Source organism: Papio anubis, chromosome 2 (assembly GCF_008728515.1).
Source record: "Papio anubis isolate 15944 chromosome 2, Panubis1.0, whole genome shotgun sequence".
NCBI lineage: Eukaryota > Metazoa > Chordata > Mammalia > Primates > Cercopithecidae > Papio > Papio anubis.
Genome location: NC_044977.1, coordinates 187,770,991 through 187,790,912, shown reverse-complemented (window position 1 = coordinate 187,790,912; position 19,922 = coordinate 187,770,991). Strand labels below are relative to the sequence as shown.

At 35.3% G+C, this 19,922-nt stretch overlaps 1 long non-coding RNA gene across 2 annotated transcripts in view; it reads right to left on the bottom strand.

Annotated features, from left to right (window-relative positions):
- LOC108584411 overlaps positions 1–17,241 on the bottom strand; it is a 32,080-nt gene extending 14,839 nt beyond the window's left edge. Inside the window, exons 1-2 of one of the 2 annotated variants that reach the window (XR_002520633.2) lie at positions 15,872–17,241; positions 15,213–15,376 (exon numbers count right to left, since the gene is read on the bottom strand). This is a non-coding gene — a long non-coding RNA (uncharacterized LOC108584411). Of the gene's footprint in view, positions 1–15,212 lie in introns of both variants that reach the window. The other variant, XR_001899436.3, reaches the window with a different exon arrangement.
- Positions 17,242–19,922: the final 2,681 nt, after the last annotated feature.

The window sequence follows — 19,922 nt, the reverse complement described above, 5'->3', positions numbered from 1 at the left end:
CGCCCAGGTTCAAGCAATTCCCCTGCCTCAGCCTCCCAAGTAGCTGGGACTACAGGCACATGCAACCACGCCTAGCTAATTGTTTTGTATTTTAGTAGAGACGGGGTTTCACCATGTTGGCCAGGATGGCCTCGATCTCCTGACCTCGTGATCCACCTGCCTTGACTTCCCGAAGTGCTGGGATTATAGGCGTGAGCCACTTCATTGTTTTCTTTTTACACTTACTTTATAGCCCAGGATATAGTTTCTTTTGACAGATAACCTATGCATACTTGCTAACAATTGTATTCCTCAGTCATTGGATGAATTTTTCTATGTATGTCCAGTAGGTCAAATCAGTTAATTATATTGGTCAGGTATTCTCACCAAATATTGTCTGCATGATCTGAAAATTATACAGAGTTGTGTTGAACTCTTCAACTAATCCCGGAAATATGTGAAAATTCCTAAGATTGTTAATTTGTCCATCCTTCATTTTAGTTCTGTCAAAATTTGCTTTATATATTTTAAAGCTGTTACTTGACACATAAAAATTAGGATTAAGAAATCTTCCTTTGGAATTGACCAATTGACCCTTTAATTTTATAAAACATCTCTTTTTATTTCTTCTAATCCTATTTCCTTAAATTTTTTTTCTGATTTTAAAATAACACCAACTTTTTAAATTGTTATATTTTTTCCTATTTCTTACAACTTTTCTCTGTTCTTATATCTGAAATGTGTTTCTTAGAAACGCATATACTGTAGGTATATAGAGTTTGACCTATAGAGTTTGACATTATTTTTATTGAAGTGAACAAATCATTTTCAATTAATGTATTAACTGTTATAATTGGGTTAAAATTTATCATCTATTTGTCCTTTGTTCTTTCATTCTTCCTTTTTCATCTTTTCTATGTATAGCTCATCTTTATTATTCCATTTCTGTCCTGCATTACCTTTTAAATTACACTGTCTTTTACTGTTATTTTAGTGGTAACCTTAGAAATTAGAATACGCATTTCTATTAATACTGTCTGCTTTAAATTCATACGTTGTCACTTCCTAATCATAATAAGGTTACTACATTTTTACCTTTTTATTGACTTTATGCATTTTGTGTTTCTGTTTTCAAATATTTTACTCATATATATGATCAAAATCTTACATATCATAATGTTTAATACCATTATTCTATTGTTTTAAACAGGTAAATTTATTTTCATATGTCCATATGTTTAACATTTCTATAACCATTCAATCTTTTACTCAGTTCCATGGTTCAATCTAGAATATTTCTCTTTGAGCTTCTTCTTCTTTTTTTTTTTTTTGAGACGGAGTTTTGCTCTTGTTGTAGAGAGCAATGGCGTAATCTCAGCTCACTGCAACCTCTGCCTCCTGAGTTCAAGCGATTCTCCTGCCTCAGCCTCCCAAGTAGCTGGGATGACAAGCGCCCACCACCACGCCCTGCTAATTTTTGTGTTTTTAGTAGAGAAGGGGTTTCTCCATGTTTGTCAGGCTGGTCTCAAACTCCTGACCTCAGGTAATCCACCCGCCTCGGCCTCCCAAAGTGTTGGGATTACAGGTGTGAGCTACTGTGCCCGCCCCTAGCTTTTTTTTTTTCCTTCTTTTCTTTCTTTTTTTTTTTTATATGGAGTCTCGCTCTGTCGCCCGCCCAGACTGGAATCAGTGGCGCGATCTCGGCTCACTGCAAGCTCCGCCTCCCGGGTTCCCGCCATTCTCCTGCCTCAGCCTCCCGAGTAGCTGGGACTACAGGCGCCCGCCATCATGCCTAATTTTTTGTATATTTAGTAGAGACGGGGTTTCACCGTGTTAGCCAGGATGGTCTCGATTTCCTGACCTTGTGATCCGCCTGCCTTGGTCTCACAAAGTGCTGGAATTACAGGCAAGAGCCAGCACACCTGGCACCTAGCTTCTTTTAATATTTTTTAATTGTATTTTTGTATTCCTCTCATAGTTTATATTTGTCAGTTTAAATTTAGAGCGCTTGAAAAAATGTTTTCCCTATATGATTTTTAATTTTTAATGTTTATGTGTATATAGTATGTATACAGAATTATGGAGTACAGGAGCTATTTTGATACAGGTATATAATGTGTAATTATCACATCAGGGTAAATGGGGTAGCCATCACCTCAAGCATTTATCATTTCTTTTTGGTATGAACATTCCAATTATACTCTTTTCGTTATTTTTAAATGTATAATAAATTATTGTTGACTGAACGCACCCTGTTGTGCTGTCAAATACTAAATCTTTTCCATTCTACCTAACCATGTTATTGTACCTATTAACCACTCCTGCTTCCCACCCTCTCCATTATCCTTCCCAGCTTCTGGTAACCATCATTCTACTCTCTTTCTCCATGAGTTCAATTGTTTTAATTTTTGGCTCCCACAAATAAGTGAGAATATGTGCAGTTTGTCTGTCTGTGCCTGACTTATTTCACTTAACATAATGTCCTCTAGTTCCATCCATGTTGTTGCAAATGACAGGATCTCATTTGTTTTTATGGCTGGATAGTACTCCATTGTGTATATGTACCAGATTTGCTTTATTCATTCATCTGTTGATGGATATTTAGGTTGGCTCTGAATCTTGCCTGTTGTGAGTAGTACTGTAGGAAACATGGGAGTGAAGATATCTCTTTGATATACTGATTTATTTTCTTTTGTGATTGTATCTAGCAGTGGAATTGCTGGATCATAGGGAAGTTCTATGTGTAGTTTTTTGAGGAACTTTCATACTATTCTCCACAGTGGCTGTGCTAATTTCCTTTCCCACAATGATGTACAAGAGTTCCTCTTTCTCTACATCTTCTGCATTTTTTACTGCCCATCTTTTGGATAGAAGTCATTTTAACTGGAGTGAGATGATATCTCATAATTTTGATTTTCGTTTATCTGATGATCAATGATGTTGAGCACCTTGGCATATGTCTGTTTGCCATTTGTACGTCTTCTTTTGAGAAATGTGAATTCAGATCATTTGGTCATTTTAAATCAAATTGTTAGATGTTTTTCCATTAGAGTTGTTTGAGCTCCTTATACATTCTAGTTATAAATACCTTGTCAGATGAGTAGCTTGCAAATACTTTCTTCCATTCTGTGGGTTGTCTCATCACTTTGTTGACTGTTTCATTTGCTGTGCAGATGCTTTTTAACTTGATGTGACCTCATCTGTCCATTTTTGCTTTAGTCTCCTGTGCTTGTGGAGTATTACTCAAGAAACCTTTGCACAGACCAATGTCCTGAAGAGTTTCCCTAGTGTTTTCTTATAATAGTTTTATAGTTACAGGTCTCAGATTTAAGACTAATATTTCTTTTAGCGAAGATCATTTGGTGATAAATTGCCTGTGTGTGTGGGTGTCTATTTGTGTACAATACATTTTTATTTTACTTTGAATTTTGAATAGTATTTTGTTAGATATAGAATCCTAGGTTGCCTTTTTTTCATTCGGTACTTTTAATAGTCATTTTTTTCTTGATGTGTTAATATTGTATTTTGCTTATAATATTCTGATGTACTGAGGTGTTGCTTTGTTTTTATTATTTTACATTTATTATTTTATTTTAGATTCAGGTGGTATGTGGGCAGGTTTGTTACACAGGTATATTGCATAATGCTGAGGCTTGGGCTTCTAGTGAACCCACTACCCAGATAGTAAACAGAGTACTCAGTAGGTAGTATTCCAACCCTTCCCCACTTAGATGTGGTTTTATTGCATTTATTCTGCTTGGGGTTTCTCATGTTCTTGTATGTGTAGGTTAATACATTTCATCAGATTTGGAAAATACTGGACTATGATTTTTTCAAAGATTCCTTTGTCTTATGTTCGGTATCTCTGCTGCTCTCTCTCTTCCTTCTGAGATCCCAGTTACACAGATGTGAATATTTTGAAGTGTCATGCATGTCTTGCAGTCTTTTATTCCCTTTTCCTTGGAGCTGTGATTTACCTGTCTTCAAGTTTCTAGTTCTATCATCTGCTGTTTCCAGGCAGCTGTGAATTCCTTCCTTCAGTCTACATTTCACATATCTGGCAGTTTTTACAGTTAATTCTGGACATAGTGTATGATATGAACATCTAAGTTATGTGGTCTGTCTCTAAAATATGTGAAACTTTGTTCTAGAAAACTGTCAGATCATCAGAGGTAACATTAATCTTGTCAGAGCTTGATTTTAGGTTTGTTAGACTAGATTTCTTTTAGTCCTTACTTTTCTTTTATGTCTTATCCTTTATTTTTAGGGCAACATCCTTAGAACATAGCTTATGTGGTGTCTTAATTGAGATCCCGGATCTCTCCACTCTGGTTAAGTATGGCCTTTCAGATATTTGATTAGTTTTTTGGTCTCTCCACAGATGTTATGTCAAAGCCTTCTCAGAATTTTGCGTAGCTCACGTGCAGTTTATTAGTCAGCCAAAGATCCAGGGAGAAATCTCAACAACTATTGTAGAGGTTTCTCTATGTAATCCTCCTCTAAACTATCTTGCCTCCTAAATCACACTTACCTGGGTAGCCCCGCACTGTGATTTACACTTTCTCAACTCATTTAGACCAGTACACTTAGACTCTGTATTTCTGTATTACATTTTTAAACTGCCATCAGGGAGAAAGCTAGGGTAAAATTAGGGATCCCTTTGCTTCCTCCCTTCTCTTAATAATTTCAGTCATACATTTGTTTCTATCCAATGCCTGCAAATCATCATTGCTGCAGATTAAGCGTGATACCATTTATTCTCTTGTGAAAGTCATCTGGATATTTTATTTATCTTTGGCCTCAGTAACCTCCCTGTTATGGCTAAATTGCTATAAAATTACTGAGTTATCAACTTCGGATTCTGTATTTTCCTATTCCAGAACATGCATTGGTTGCTGTTTATAAATTCCAAGTCAGTATTTTCTGCCACTTCATCTATTTTATTGATCTTTCATCCATCTTTCATAGCAAATCAGTCATAATTATTTTAAAGTCTTCCTCTTCCTCCTCCTTCTTTTTCTATAGTCTTGAAATATTATGTAGAATTAGTATTATTTCTCATTAAATATTTTCCAGTGAAACTATCTTAACTTGGTGTTTTCTTGTATGGAATATTTAAAACTACATGTTCAGTTCCTCTAATAAGAATGGAATGATTCATATTTATTCTTGTGTGGATATTGATAATTTGTGAATTCCAAGGAATTGGTTGATTTTCATATAAGTTTTATAATTTATGAAAATAGATTGTTTATATTAATTCCATATTTTTCTTTTAGTATCTGTGGAAACAGTAGTGATATGTTCTTATTCATTCCTGATGTATTTGTGTCTGTTTTTTTTTTTTTCTCAGTCAAACTAGTTAAAGTTTTATCAGTTTTCTTAATCTTTTCAAAGAACTAGTTTTTTGGTTTTATTGATATTACCTATTGTTTTCTCTTTTTTAATTTTATTGATTTTTACTGTAATATTTAAAATTTTTTTCCATCTGCTTATGTCAAGTTTAATTTACTTTTCTTTTTCTAGTTACTTAAGATTGAATCTTGGATTACTAATTTTTTTGTATTTCTTATTTTCTAATAGAAACACTGGATGTCATAAATATCCTTTTCACTTTAGCTGCCCCATTTTGGCTGCATTCAACAAATTTTGATTTTTTACATTGCAATTTTTACTTAGTACAAATATGTTTAATTTCTTTAGAATGTTTTCTTTGATGAATGGGGTGTTTAAAAATGTATTTCTTAATTTCCAAATATTTAGAGATTTCTCAGATATTTTTCTGTATCAATTTCTACTTTAATTCTATTATGGTCTAACAATCCACTTTACATGATTTCTAACCTTTCAAATTTGTTAAGATTTATTTATGCAGTCTATCATTGTGAATGTCCTATGCACAGTTGAAAGAATACATTTTCTGCTGTAGATGGTGGAGTGTTCAGTATACGTCAAACAGATTTTGTTGGTTGATTATGTTCTTCAGATCATCTAGAACCATACTGAATTTCTGCCTACTTGTTTTATCAGTTATTCAGACAAGTGTGTCGAAATACTCAACCATAATTGTGGTTTGCCTATTTCTCTTTTCAGACCAATCACTTACTCTTGCATGCACACTGAAGCTTTGTTCTTAGGTAAATATTCCTTTTTATTGTTATATTATCTTAAACAATTGACCCCTTTATCATTATGTAATGTCTGTATCTTTCCCTGATGATGTTTCTCCATCATTTTCCTTTTAAACAACCTAAACCGCTTATATTTAAAGCATGTTTTTTGTAGAGAGTGTCTAGTTAGGTTTGCTTTACTTGATTATTTTTTGAACTTTTATTTTAGGTTCGAGACATGTGTGCAAGTTTGTAATATAGGTAAACTCATGTCACGGGGGTTTGTTATACAGATTATTTTGTCAACCAGATACTAAACCTAGTACCCATTAGTTATTTTTTCTGATCTTCTCCCTCCTCCCACCCTCCACCTTCCACCCTCAAGAAAGGATGCTGGGTATTGTTCCATGCACACTGGAAAAAAATGCGTCCCGTTTTATTTGTGAGATAATGGGATTGCTGGGGCAAATGGCAGGTCTGTTTTTTAGCTCTGTGAGGAATCCCTACACTGGTTTCCACAATGGTGAAACTAATTTACACTCCCACCAACAGTATATAAGTGTTCCTTTTCTGCTGCAACTTCACCAGCATCTGTTATTTTTTGACTTTTTAATAATAGCCATTCTGACTGCTGTGTGATGGTATCTTACTGTGGCTTTAATTTGTATTTATCTAATGATCAGAAATACTAGTTTTTTTCTTACATTTGTTGGCTTCATGTATGTCTTTTTTTGAAAAGTGTTCATGTCCTTTGTCCACTTTTTAATGGAGTTTTTTTTTTTCTTGTAAATTTGTTTAAGTTCTTTATAGATGCTGGATATGAGACCTTTGTCAGATGCATAGTTTGCAAAGATTTTCTTCCATTCTGTAAGGTATCTGTTTACTCTGTTGATAGTTTCTTTTGCTGTACAGAAGCTCTTTAGTTTAATTAGATCCAATTTGTCAATTGTTTTTGTTGCAATGGCTTTTGGAATATTTGTCATAAAATCTGTGCAAGTTTCTATGTTCAGAATTGTATTGCCCAAGTTGTCTTCCAGAGATTTTACAGTTTTAGGTTTTACATTTAAGTTTTTAATCCACCTTGAGTTGATTTTTGTATATGGTTTAAGGAAGGGATCCAGTTTCAATCTTCTGCATATGGCTAGCCAGTTATCCCAGCACCGTTTATTGAGTAGGAAGCCCTTTCCCCATTGCTTGTTTTTCTCAACTTTGTCAAAAGTCAGATAGTTGTAGGTGTGCGACCTTGTCACTGGGCTCTCTATTCTGTTCCATTGGTCTATGTGTATGTTTTTGTACCTTGCTGTTTTAGTGACTGTTGCCCTATAGTGTAGTTGGAAATCAGGTAATGTGATGCCTCCAGCTTTGTTTTTTTTTTTTTTTTTCTTACAATTTCCTTGGCTATTCAAGGTCGTTTTTGGTTCCCTATGACTTTTGACGTAGTTTTTTCTAGTTTTGTAAAGAATGTCATTGGTATAGCACTGAATATATAAATATCCTTGGACAGTATGGCCATTTAATGACATTGATTCTTCCCATCCATAAGCAGGAAATGTTTTCCCATTTCTTTTTCTCATCTATGATTTCTTTGAGCAGTGTTTTATAATTCTTATTGCAGACATCTTTCACCTCCCCAGTTAAATGTATTCCTAAGTATTTTATTCTTTTTTGGCAATTATGAATGGGATTGCGTTCGTGATTTGGCTCTCAGGTTGGCTCTTGTTGGTGTATAGGAACATTGGTGATTTTTGTACATTCATTTTGTATGCTGAAACTTCACTGAAGTCATTTATTAGCTGAAGGAGATTTGGGGCTGAGACTATAGTGTTGTCTAGATATGGAATCATGTCATCTGCAAACAGGTATAGTTTGACCTCCTTTCTTCCTATTTGGATGCCCTTTATTTCTTTCTCTGGCTTGATTGTTTTGGCCAGGACTCCCAATACTATGTTGAATATTAGTGGTCATGGAGGGCATCCTTGTCTTGTGCCAGTTTTCAAGGGGAATTCTTCCAGCTTTTGCCCATTTATTATGATGTTGACTGTGTGTTTGTCATAGATGACTCATTGTTTTGAGGTATGTTCCTTCAATACATATTGTATTGAGAGTTTTTAACATGAAGAGATGTTGAATTTTATAGAAAGCCTTTTATGCATCTATTGAGATCATCATGTGGTTTTCGTCTTTAGTTCTGTTTTTGTGATTAATCTTATTTATTGATTTGTGTATGTTGAAACAACCTTGCATCCTAGGTATAAACGCTACTTGATCATGGTGGATTAGCTTTTTGACATGCCACTGGATTTACTTTGCCAGTATCTTGTTAAGAAATTTTGCACTGATGTTCATCAAGGATATTGGCCTGAAGTTTTCTCTTTTATATTGTGTCTCTGCCAGCTTTTGTTATCAGGAAGATGTTGGCTTCATAGAATGAGTTAGGGATGAGTACCTCCATCTCAATTTTTTAGAGCAGTTTCATTAAGAATGGAACTAGCTTTTCTTTGTACATCTTGTAGAATTTACCTGTAAATTCATATGATCTTTATCTTTTTTTGGTTGGTAGGGTATTTATTACTGATTCAATTTCAGAGCCCATTATTAGTCTGTTCAGAAATTAAATTTTTTCCTACTTCAGACTTGGGATGGCATATGTATCCAAGATGTGACTCCAATTGTCTCAGTTTCCATTTACCACTAATTGGCATCCAGGTAGGCCACATATTACTTAAACCAGTAAAGTGAATGCCACTTTGTCCTTAAGTTATTCCTCTAGTAATAACATATCCATATCTTCTAGGTTTTCTAATTTTTGCATATATAGGTGTTCATGGTAGTTTCTGATGGTTATTTGTCTTTCTGTGGGGTCAGTGGTAACATCTCTGGTCATTTCTCATTGTGTTTATTTGGATCTCCTCTCTTTTCGTCTTTATTAGTCCAGCTAGTGGCCTATATATCTTATTTTTTTTTTCAATAAACCAACTTCTAAATTCATTGGTCTTTTGAATGGTTCTTAATGTGTCAGCTTCTCCCAGTTCAACTCTTGTTATTTTTTGTCTTCTGCTATCTTCAAGGTCGTTTTTTTCTTGGTTCTATAGTTATTTTAGTTGTAATGTTAGGTTGTTAATTTGAGATCATTCTAACTGTTTGATGTGGGTGTTTAGTGCTATAAATTTTCCTGCTAACACTGACTTAGCTGTGTCCCTGAGATTCTGGTATGTTGTATCTTTGTTCTCATCAGTTTCAAAGAACTTCTTGATTTATGCCTTGACTTCTTTATTTACCCCAAAGTCAGTCAGGAGTAGGTTGTTAAATTTTGCTGTCATTGCACGGATTTGAGCGATTTTTTCAGTCTTGACTTCTGCTTTTATTGCTTTGTGGTCCAAGAGTGTGTTTTGTATGATTTTGCATTTGCGGAACATTATTTTATGTCCAATTGTGTGGTCTATTTGAGAATATATGACATGTGGCTATAAGAAGAATGTATATTCTGTTGTTTTGGGGTGGTGAGTATTTTTATTTCTGTCTATCAGATCAGTTTGATCCAGTGCTGAGTTCAGGTCCTGAATATCTTTGTTGATTTTCTGCCTTGATGACCTGTCTAACACTGTCAGTGTGTTGTTGAATTCTCCCATACTATTGTGTGAAGTCTAAGTCTTGTTTAAGGTCTCTAAGAACTTGTTTTATGAATTTGGATGTTCCTACGTTGGGTGCATGTATGCTTAGGACAGTTAAGCCTTCTTGCTTAATTGAACCCGTTACCATATGTAATGCTCTTCTTTGTCTTTTTGGATCTTTGTTGGTTTAAAGTCAGTTTTGTCTGAAATTAGAATTGTAATCCCTGTTTTCTACCATTTGCTTGGCAGGTTTTTCTCCATCCCTTTATTTTGAGCCTGTGGGCATCATTGCATGTGAGATGGGTCTCTTAAAGGTGGCATACCATTGAGTCTTTCTTCTTTATCCAGCATGCATGGGACTTTCTTCTTTATCAGGCTTGCCACCCTGTGCCTTTTAATTGGAGCATTTAGCTCATCTACATTTGGTTAGTGTTGATGTGTGTGGATTTGATCCTGTTATCTTGTTGTTAGTTAGTTACTATGCAGACTTGCTTGCGTGGTTTCTTTATAGCCTCACTGGTCTGTATACTTAAGTATGTTTTTGTAATGGCTGGTAACAGTCGTTCCTTTCCAAGTTTAGTGCTTCTTTCAGGAGCTCTTATGAGACAGGTCTGGTGGAAATGAATTCCTTCAGCATTTGCTTGTGTAAAATGGACCTAATTTCTCCTTCATTTATAAAGCTTAGTTTGGCCAGATATGAAATTTTTGGTTGAAATTTCTTCTCTTTAAAAATATCGAATACATGCCCCCACATCTCTTCTGGCTTGTGGGGTTTCTGCTGAGAGGTTCACTGTTAGTCTGATGTGCTTGCCTTTGTAGGTGACCAATCCTTTCTCTCTAGCTGCCTTTAACATTTTTTTCTTTCAGCCCGCCTATACCTTTAATCAACAAAAAGTTTAGCAGTTTTAGTTTATAACAAGAGTTTTATAGTTTATAGCAAGGAGTTTCCTGCTCTAACAATTTTTAAAATTATGTAGATTATTTACAACTAGATGAAATAAGTCCATTTGAAATAGAAACTTCAAAACATCTAATTTTTGAAGGTACTAACAGCTTATTGGAAGCAATTCTGTGATTGGAACTCAAATTAAAATGGGATTTTGTATTGATTTTTCTTCTGCTCCTGTTTGACTCATGTCTGAAGATAAAAGTAATTTACAAAGTTTAGTGAATTCTTAGATGTGACTCCAATTGTCTGAGTTTCCATTTACCACTAATTGGCATCCAGGTAGACCACATATTACTTAAACCAGTAAAGTGAATGCCACTTTGTCCTTAAGTTATTCTTCTAGTAATAACAAGAAGAAACAAAACCAACTCAGAATAGAATAACCCTTAGAGCCTCTAAGAAATACTTTTTCTCCTACATTTTCTGTCATTTTATCTCCTATTAAAAGAAAAACTACTAATACTGTGAATTTTAAATTAATATGCTTATATTTTCAATGTATAGAGAGGATTTATATAATTCTATTAAATTCCAATAACAAATAAAGATTGACTCAATCTTTGTAATATATTAAATCTTAATTATGCTTATTTCAATGTGGAAGCTAATTCTCTTAGAAGAGCATTCCATTCATCTGTATTCAATAAGCAGTGTAGCAGACTCATAAAACATTTATAAATGGGCAAATGCAATTCACCATTTAATTATATAAACAACAGTGAAATTACACTTATTCAGGAATTATGTGGTCATAATGTGCCACCATCCAGGATGACCGCAATCTAAGGAGTTACTAAAGGGAATACCTGCCAGGGGTTCACTTGGAGAATCTGAAAAAAGGGTTAGTCACAATGACATGAAGTGGTACATGGGTTCACTAAAGAGGAGAATGAGTGAATCATAATCGTATTGATTAACAGTTTTCTGCTCATATACTTCATCAATCTTTCAATGAATGTTTATAACTACCTTTTACGAATCACCCTTTATAGACATGAGAATTAAAAAGTGAATAACATATCAGCCTTTGCCTCATAAAGTAGAGGAAATAAACACAGACACAAATGGGTTAAACAAATAGACCATGGTAAGTGCAAAATAATTATCTGGATACACAAAGGAATACATGAGATATTGTGTCTGAAGGGTAGGGGATAGTTGAACAAAAGAGGTTGTGTAGGCCTTTTGCATATTGGGGAAAAAATTAGGTGTATTAATAAAAACAAGTACAAAGGGCAGATACTTAAAACATCATGACATGAGGCATTTGCAAGCAATCCAATCTTACAAGGTAATAGTGTTTGAGGATTCACTGTGACAGAGAAGATAAGAGCATTAGACAAAAATTATTCCATCAAAATCTTTATATGCCTCACACCAAGGAGCCTGGATTATATCTCACAGGAAATGATGATCCATTGAAGGCTTTAAGAAAAACCATAACCCAATTTCTATTTTCCAAAAATCCTCCGGTATCTTGATGTTCCTTTGAAGCAGAGCCTAAGACAAAGACTTATGATGGGTTGTTTATTTTCAAGATGGTCCCAGGTAGAGTGGAATTCCTGGGATAATGAGGCAGGGAATAAGGAAAAAAGAGCATGAAGATTTAATGTTGGGGTCACTATTGTAGGCAATGCCTGTTTGTTTCTATCTAGAACTTTTGAGAAACGTACAAACATTTCCCAGAATTATCTGTCTGAATAATAGGAAGTGGGAATGTTTATTCATTGGCTCCTTTCACAATGGGTCAAGGGTTGCACCTGGGGATTTTAAGTCCCCCATTTCTGAACTATACTTGCACTCCCAAAGTAAGTTCCCAGAGACAGCCCTGGGTCAGAAAATAAAGACGTTTCATGTGCCTTTTGTGGAACACTGTCAGAAAAGAACTATTTTCTGAAGGGTGTGAATATGGACATGGAAATCATAGAATACATATCTTCTTGGAGTACAGATTATTTGATAGCAAGCATAGTACCTCAGGATAGAAATATGAGAAAAATATGAATAGGTATAAGAAAGGCGAGCAGCTTTCCTGACTGTAATATATTAGGAGACAAGGTTGATTATATTATTAGAGACTTTGGTAAATCTTGGTTCTGGCTGGGTAGTTGGCTTGGGTACTGTGCATTGCAAATCTTAACAAATGTTTTTACTGTGCTCAAGTAAAATCTTAAATATTTTTTAATGGGAGGATTCTTAGCACAGTGGCTTTTGTGGCTAGTTGATCACCACAAGATTGCATTATAAAAGTTTTCATTTAATTTGTGTTATAGCCTATGACATAACTCTGTGTGTGCTAAAATATTAGCAGCTTTGGAAGTTCCATATATTTGATGCCTTTGTTACTTGTCGTTAGTGTTTTCCAAAGCAACAGTGATTTCCAGTGGTTTAATGTTTACATCAGCATTTCTCATCCCTCCATGCAAGGCTTTTATATGACATGTTGATTTATTTCTTATGGCTCATTTCCTTTATTTCACAAACATCAGTATAGGCAATCTTTCAAAACCTGCTAGGAAAGCCTTCAAACACATAAGAACATATTTGTCTTTTTATGATGGGTATTTATTTATTTGAGATGAAGTATTGATAAGAATCTTCATTGTGAAAATATTTAAGATAAAACATAGACAAAGCAATTGGGAAGTCTCAAAAACAAATGCCTCCACAAAGACAGTGAACTAGGCCTTTAATATTGTAAATATTGGATATCAGTAATGCTTGATTCCCCTGCCCTGAAAGTAAGTTATCAGAATATTAAAGCTTGTTAAAACAACTAATAGGTATTTTAATATTCAGTGTGCTATTGCAGTTCCTTCTGCCTTCTTATTTCCTTATGATTCCTTTTAAATGTAGAGTTAGTCTTCTGTGTATCTTATCCACAGCATAATTTTATAAAAATAAGATGGAATATTTTTCTGTGTCATAATTAGACCAATTATCATTAAAGCCCCTTCTTTAGGCAGTGGATCCTGTTTTACTCTCACTGTATCCTGTCAAGGATCAAAAATACTTTTCAATAATGCCTTTATGATTCTTTGCTGTTAATAACACACCCTGAATTGTTTGTGGCACCTATTGTATTTTCTTCAACAAATACAATTTCTTCTCCTGGATTGTCTAAATATGGTAACTCCAGGGCATGCGTTACTGACAATGGTCCTGGCTTGCTGGGTTTCCTTCTTCTCAGTTAATCTCTCCCCCAGGAAATGACTGGCCTTGAGAGAATCTTTCAAACGTATCTCGTATAGGGACAGGTGAAGAAAATGGAGGTAGTTAGAAATAAGACAATATTAATTCTCTGTAAATATTAGAAAGATTATCAAATGGAAGAATTTTGTTTACTGCTCTCACTGTTGGAAATGAAAAGAAAAAATATATGGGTTTGGTGTAAAAATAACAAAGATATTCCCAAATTTTGTGACTAAAAATATCACCATGAGTGAATACTGAAGATGTGAAATCATCCCTCAAAATTTATATTTGAGGTGTTGAATGGGCAAAAAAGCATGTTAGTAAATATCACGGTTAACAAATATGGGCATATGTTTGGGACAAACATGAATTACAGCTTACAGGTAGAATTGATTTAAATTTGAATAAACTACTTGCGTTAATGAATCTTCTAAAACATTTCAAATAAATATGTCAAATTATAAAAACTTACAGTGACAAATCAATAAACACCTCTTACCCACCACCCATTTTGTCATATTTGCTTCAGATTTTAGATAGATGATAGATAGACAGACAGATATGGATAACATTACTGTTACAGCTGCAGCCTTAACCACACCATGTGTTTCTCTCTAATCTCAGTGCCTTATGTTCTATCCAAGAGGAAACCACAATCTGAATTTACCTCAGAAAGCCCAGGAATTCCAGGGATATTTTTATATTGTTACACAGTATGTATGTGGTGTATCTGAAAAATGTATAGCCTCATTCACAGTGTTAAAAGATGTATAAATAGACATGAATATATCAATTTTCAGTTTTCTTTTCTTCTTCAACATTCATGTTATTGATGTCTATACTGATTCATGTAGCTATAACCTATTTATTGTAACACCTGAGTAAGTATAACAAAAATGACCATTTTTAGAGGTGTAAAAATTTATGTAGTATGCTTTTTCATTTATTTTTTCAGTTATTTTATTGTGGCAAGATGCACATAACATAAAATTACCATCTTAACCATTTTTAAGTGTGCAGTTCACTGGTGTTAATCACATTAATCCTGTTGTGCAAACATCACCGCCATCCACCTTCAGGACATTTTTTGTTGTGGAAAACTGAAACGCTATATTCATTAAATAACGACTTCCAATTCTTCCCTCCCCTCAATCCCTGGCAACCACCATTCTATTTTCTGTCTGTGTAATTTTATTATTTTTTAAAACACACAAACAAACAAAAAAAACAAAACACCCAAGAGAAACGTATTGTCTCACAGTTCTAGAAGCTGGACATCTAAAATCAAGATGCAATCAGAGTTATTATTTCCCTGAAACCTGTAGGGGAGGAATCTGCCTTTCCTCTGTCTAGCTTCTGATGACTTACCCACGGTCCTGGGCATTCCTTGGCTTGCAGCTGAAGCACTTCAACCTCTTCTCCATTGTCACATGGCAGTTTGCCTGTGTCTATGTCTCTGTGTCTCTTCTCCTTTTGTATGGGACCCACCTTAACTTCACTAGGACCTCTTCTTAACTCTACCTACAATGGCCCTAGTTCCAACCCAGATCACACATTTTAAGTATTGGAGGTTTGTTTCTACGAATTTGATTGCTCTAGATACCACATATAAGTGGAATCATGCAGTATTTGTCTTTTTCAGAGCAACTCATTTCAATTAGCATCAAGTCCTCAAGACCTATCCACGCTGCAGCATATGTCATAATTTTCTTTCTAAAGCTGAAAAATATTTCACTGTGTGTGTGTATATATATATATGTGTGTGTGTGTATATATATACACAATAAAGTGTGGTATATATACCACAATATTCACTCAAGGCCCAAGAGCTCTTCATTCAGCTTGTGGTAAATGCTGCCAGGCCTGAGTCTCTCCTTTCATGACAGGGGCTCCCCTCTGGCCCAGGCCAGGTCTTGAAATGCCATTCAAGAGCCGAGGCCTAGAACTGGGGACATAGGAGCCTGCATGCTGTTCTCCCCCACTATGGCCAAGCTGGTACCCAAGCTGCAAGACACAGTCCCACTTACTCTTCCCTCTCCTGTCCTCAAGCAAAAGGAGACTCTCCACAGACGCCACAGATGGGAATATACTGGGTCATATCTGAAGCCAGCATAGCTTTGCATCTCTCCCACGGCCCATGGCAGGTATTGCCTGGATACTGCTGCTGATTGTTCAGGGCCCAATGACTCTTTAGTAAGCAGGTGATGACTCCTGCTAAGACTGGTTCCTCCTCTTCAAGGCAGTGAGTTCCCTTCTGGCCCAGGGTGTGTCTAGAATTGTCATCTGGGAACTACAACCTGGAATGGAAGTCACAGAGCTCTGCTTTGTTCCCTATTCTATTTTGACTGGGCTGGTATCCTAGTTACAAGTTAAAGTTCTCTACACTCTCCCCTCTCCTCTCCTCAACATAAGAAAGAAGTCTCTCCTAAAGTCAGGAGCTGCACTGTCTTGGGTTAGGGTAGCTGTGAGGCAAGCACTCCCGTGGTCACTCCAGCTGGTGTCTCACTAGGTAATGTGCTGCAGAAGACCACTGACTCCAAGCCCAACACAGCACCAGGATTTGTCCAGGAATTACAGTCTTTGTGGCCTAGACTACCTTACTAGTTTATTTAGAACCCAGATTACTTTAACCCACAATGGTGAGCTCTGCTGGAACCGAAGTTCTGACTCCTGGGATGAATAATTTGCCTTTGGGTCGGGCTGGTCTAAATGCTTCCTCCATGGGTGAGCTGTGTTCTGCCCCATGTTGCTATTTACTGTGACAGGCAGCACCAATTTCCAATACAAAGTTCCACAATTATGCAGTATCCCTTCTCAAGTTATCAGATTCTTTCTCAGTGCCATGTGGCTGATGCTGTGGGATTGGATACAGTCTTTCCTATCCTCTTCAGTGCCTCCTTCTTAATATGATGTTAAACCCAGGCAGTGTGATTGCTTGACAGATTTTTAGTTCTTATAAAGGTGCCCTTTTCTGTTTGGATAGTTATTCAACTAGGTGTTTCTGCATGGAGGATGACTGCTGGAGGCTTCTATTTGGCCATCTTGCTCTGCTTTCCCCTCCTACTCTCTGTGTGTGTGTGTGTGTGAGCGAGAGAGAGTAGCCATATTAATGGATGCAAGGTGGTGTCCCATTGAAGTTTTAATTTGCATTTCCCTGAGGATTAGTACTCTTTGCATGTGCTTAGTATACTTTTTTTTGGAAAAATGTTTACTCAAGTCTTTTTTCCCACTTTTGAATCGAGTTTTTGTTGTTGTGGTTGTTTTTAGTTTTAGTTCTCTATATATTCTGGATATTAATGATCAGACATATGACTTGCTAATACTTCATTCCATTCCGTGTGCTGCCTTTTTACTCTGTTGATAGTATGTTCTTACAATTATTTTTCATCTCTTAAATTTTCTGTTTTGCTCATTTTTTACTCCCCGATTTTAATGAATTGTTTTTCTGTCCTTTTTTTTTTTTTTTTTGAGACTGAGTCTCACTCTGTCACCCAGGCTGGAGTGCAGTGGTGCGATCTTGGCTCACTGCAGCTTCTGCCTGGGTTCAAGCAATTCTCATGCCAGAGCCTCTTGAGTAGCTGAATTCTTTCTAATTTTGTTTCCTATATTTAAATGATCTGATATTAAGTGTGTAAATGTAGATTCTTACATCTCATTGTATTGAAACTTTTGTGAATATAAAGTATCTTTCTTTGTTTTTATAACCTTTTTTGATATAATTTTTTTTTTCTGATGTCAATAGAGTCTTATCTCTTTCGGTTACTATTTGCAAGGAATACACTTCTCCACACTTTTACTTTCAACCTGTTTCCTTGGATCTAAAGCAAGTTTCTTGTACACAGCATATAGTTGAATTAACATTTTTTCATTTATTCTGCCAACCTCTGTTTCTTTATCAGAGAACTTTATCCATTTATAAAGTGATTACTGATAAAAAAAGACTTCTGTTATTTTGATATTTGCTTTCTATGTTTTACAATAATTTTGTTCCTTATTTCTTGCATTACTGTCTTCTTTTATGATTAGTTTATTTTTTTTAAACCAGTGAAATATTCACATTTTCTTCCTTTTTCTTTTGGTTTTTATTTTGCAGTAATTTTCTTTGTGATTACCAAAGTAATTCCTTTTAATATTCTAAAATAACACTATAGTTTAAATTTATAACACATGAACTTTACTAACACAGCAAACCAGTGCTCCTTTAAAACTGCCTGTATCCCTTTATTTCCATTAATTTTCTTTTTTTGACATGTGAAACTCAGAATTTTACCGTAAAGTGTTGTATTTCTTTTTTTCTTAGTTTCAAGTTTTATTTTAGATAGCGGAGTATGTGTGTAGGTTTGCTACATGGGAATATTAAGTGATGCTAAGGTTTGGGGTACAATTCCTGTCGCCCAGATCATGAGCATAGTACCCAATAGGTAATTTTAAAATCCACACTCCCCTTTTCCCTTCCCCCTGCTAGTAGAGCTTAGTGTCTATTTTTCCCCATATTTATGTCCATGTGTACTCAATGTTTAGCTCCCACTTATAGGTGAGAACACATGGTATTTTGTTTTCTGTTTATGCATTAATTCACTTAGGATCATGTTGTCCAACTACATGCATGTTGCTGCCAAGGACATGATTTCGTTCTTTTTATGGATGCATAGCATTTCGTGGTGTCTATATACCACATTTTCATTAGCCAGTCTACCAGTAATGGGCACGTTTGTTGATTTCATGTAATTGCTATTGTGAATAGCACAATGATGAACATATAAGTGCATGCACTTTTTGGTAGAATGATTTATTTTCATTTGGGTATATACCCAGTAATAGGATTGCTGGATTGAAATGTAGCTCTGTCACATTCTTTGAGAAATCTCCTGACTGCTTTCCACAGTGACTGAACTACTTTACATTCCCACCAACAGTGTATAAGTGCTCCCTTTTCCTCAAACAGCCTTGCTAGCATCTTATGATTTCTGACTTTTGAAGAATAGCCAGTCTGACTAAGATGAGATGGTATCTCATTGTGGTTTTGATTGGCATTTCTCTGATGATTTGTGATGCTGAGCATTTTTAATATATTCATTGGTAACTTGTATGACTTCTTTTGAGAACTGTCTATTTGTGTCCTTCGCCCATTTTTCAATGGGGTTATTTAATTTTTCTTGAATTGTTTAAGTTTCATAGAGATTCTGGATATTAGGACTGTATTGGATATATAGCTTATGAATAGATTCTCCCATTGTGTACATTGTCTGTTTCCTCTATCAATAGCTTTCTCTTGATGTGCAGAAGCTTTTTAATTTAATTAGGTTCCACTTGTCAATTTTTGTTTTTGTTGCAATTGCTTTTGGAGACCTGGCCAAAAATTATTTGCTAAGTCCAATGTCAAAAAGAGTATTTCTTAGGTCATCTTCTAGGATTTTTATAGTTTCAGGTCTTACATTTAAATCTTTAATCCATCTTGAGTTAATTTTTGTGTATGTGAAAGGTAGAGGTCCAGCTTCAGTCTTCAGCATATGGTTAGCCAGTTATCCTAGCACCATTTGTTGAATTTGGAGTCCTTTTCCCATTGCTTGTTTTTGTCAGCATTGTTGAAGTTTAGATGGCTCTAAGTATAAGGCTTCATTTCTCAGTTTTCCCTTCAGTTCCATTGTTTGATGTGTTTGGTTTTGCACTAGTATCACACTGTTTTGGTTGCTATAGCTTTATAGTATAGCTTAAAGTTGGTTAAGGTGATACCTCTGGCTTTGCTCTTTTTGCTTAGAATTGCTTTGACTGTTCGAGCTCTGTTTTCCTTCCATATGAATTTTAGAATAGTTTTTCTCTAATTCTGTGAAAAATGACATCAGTAGTTTGATAGAAATATCTTTGAGTCCATAAATTATTTTAGGCAGCATGGCCATTTTAATAATATTGTTTTTAATAATATTGTTTGTTTCAATCCATGAGCATGGACTGTTTTTCCGTTATTTGTTTTTATCTCTGATTTCTTTCCGAAATGTTTTGTGGGTCTTCTTGTAGAGATCTTTCACCTCTTTTGTTAGCTGTATTCTGAGGTGTTTTGTTTTCTTTGTGGCTATTGTA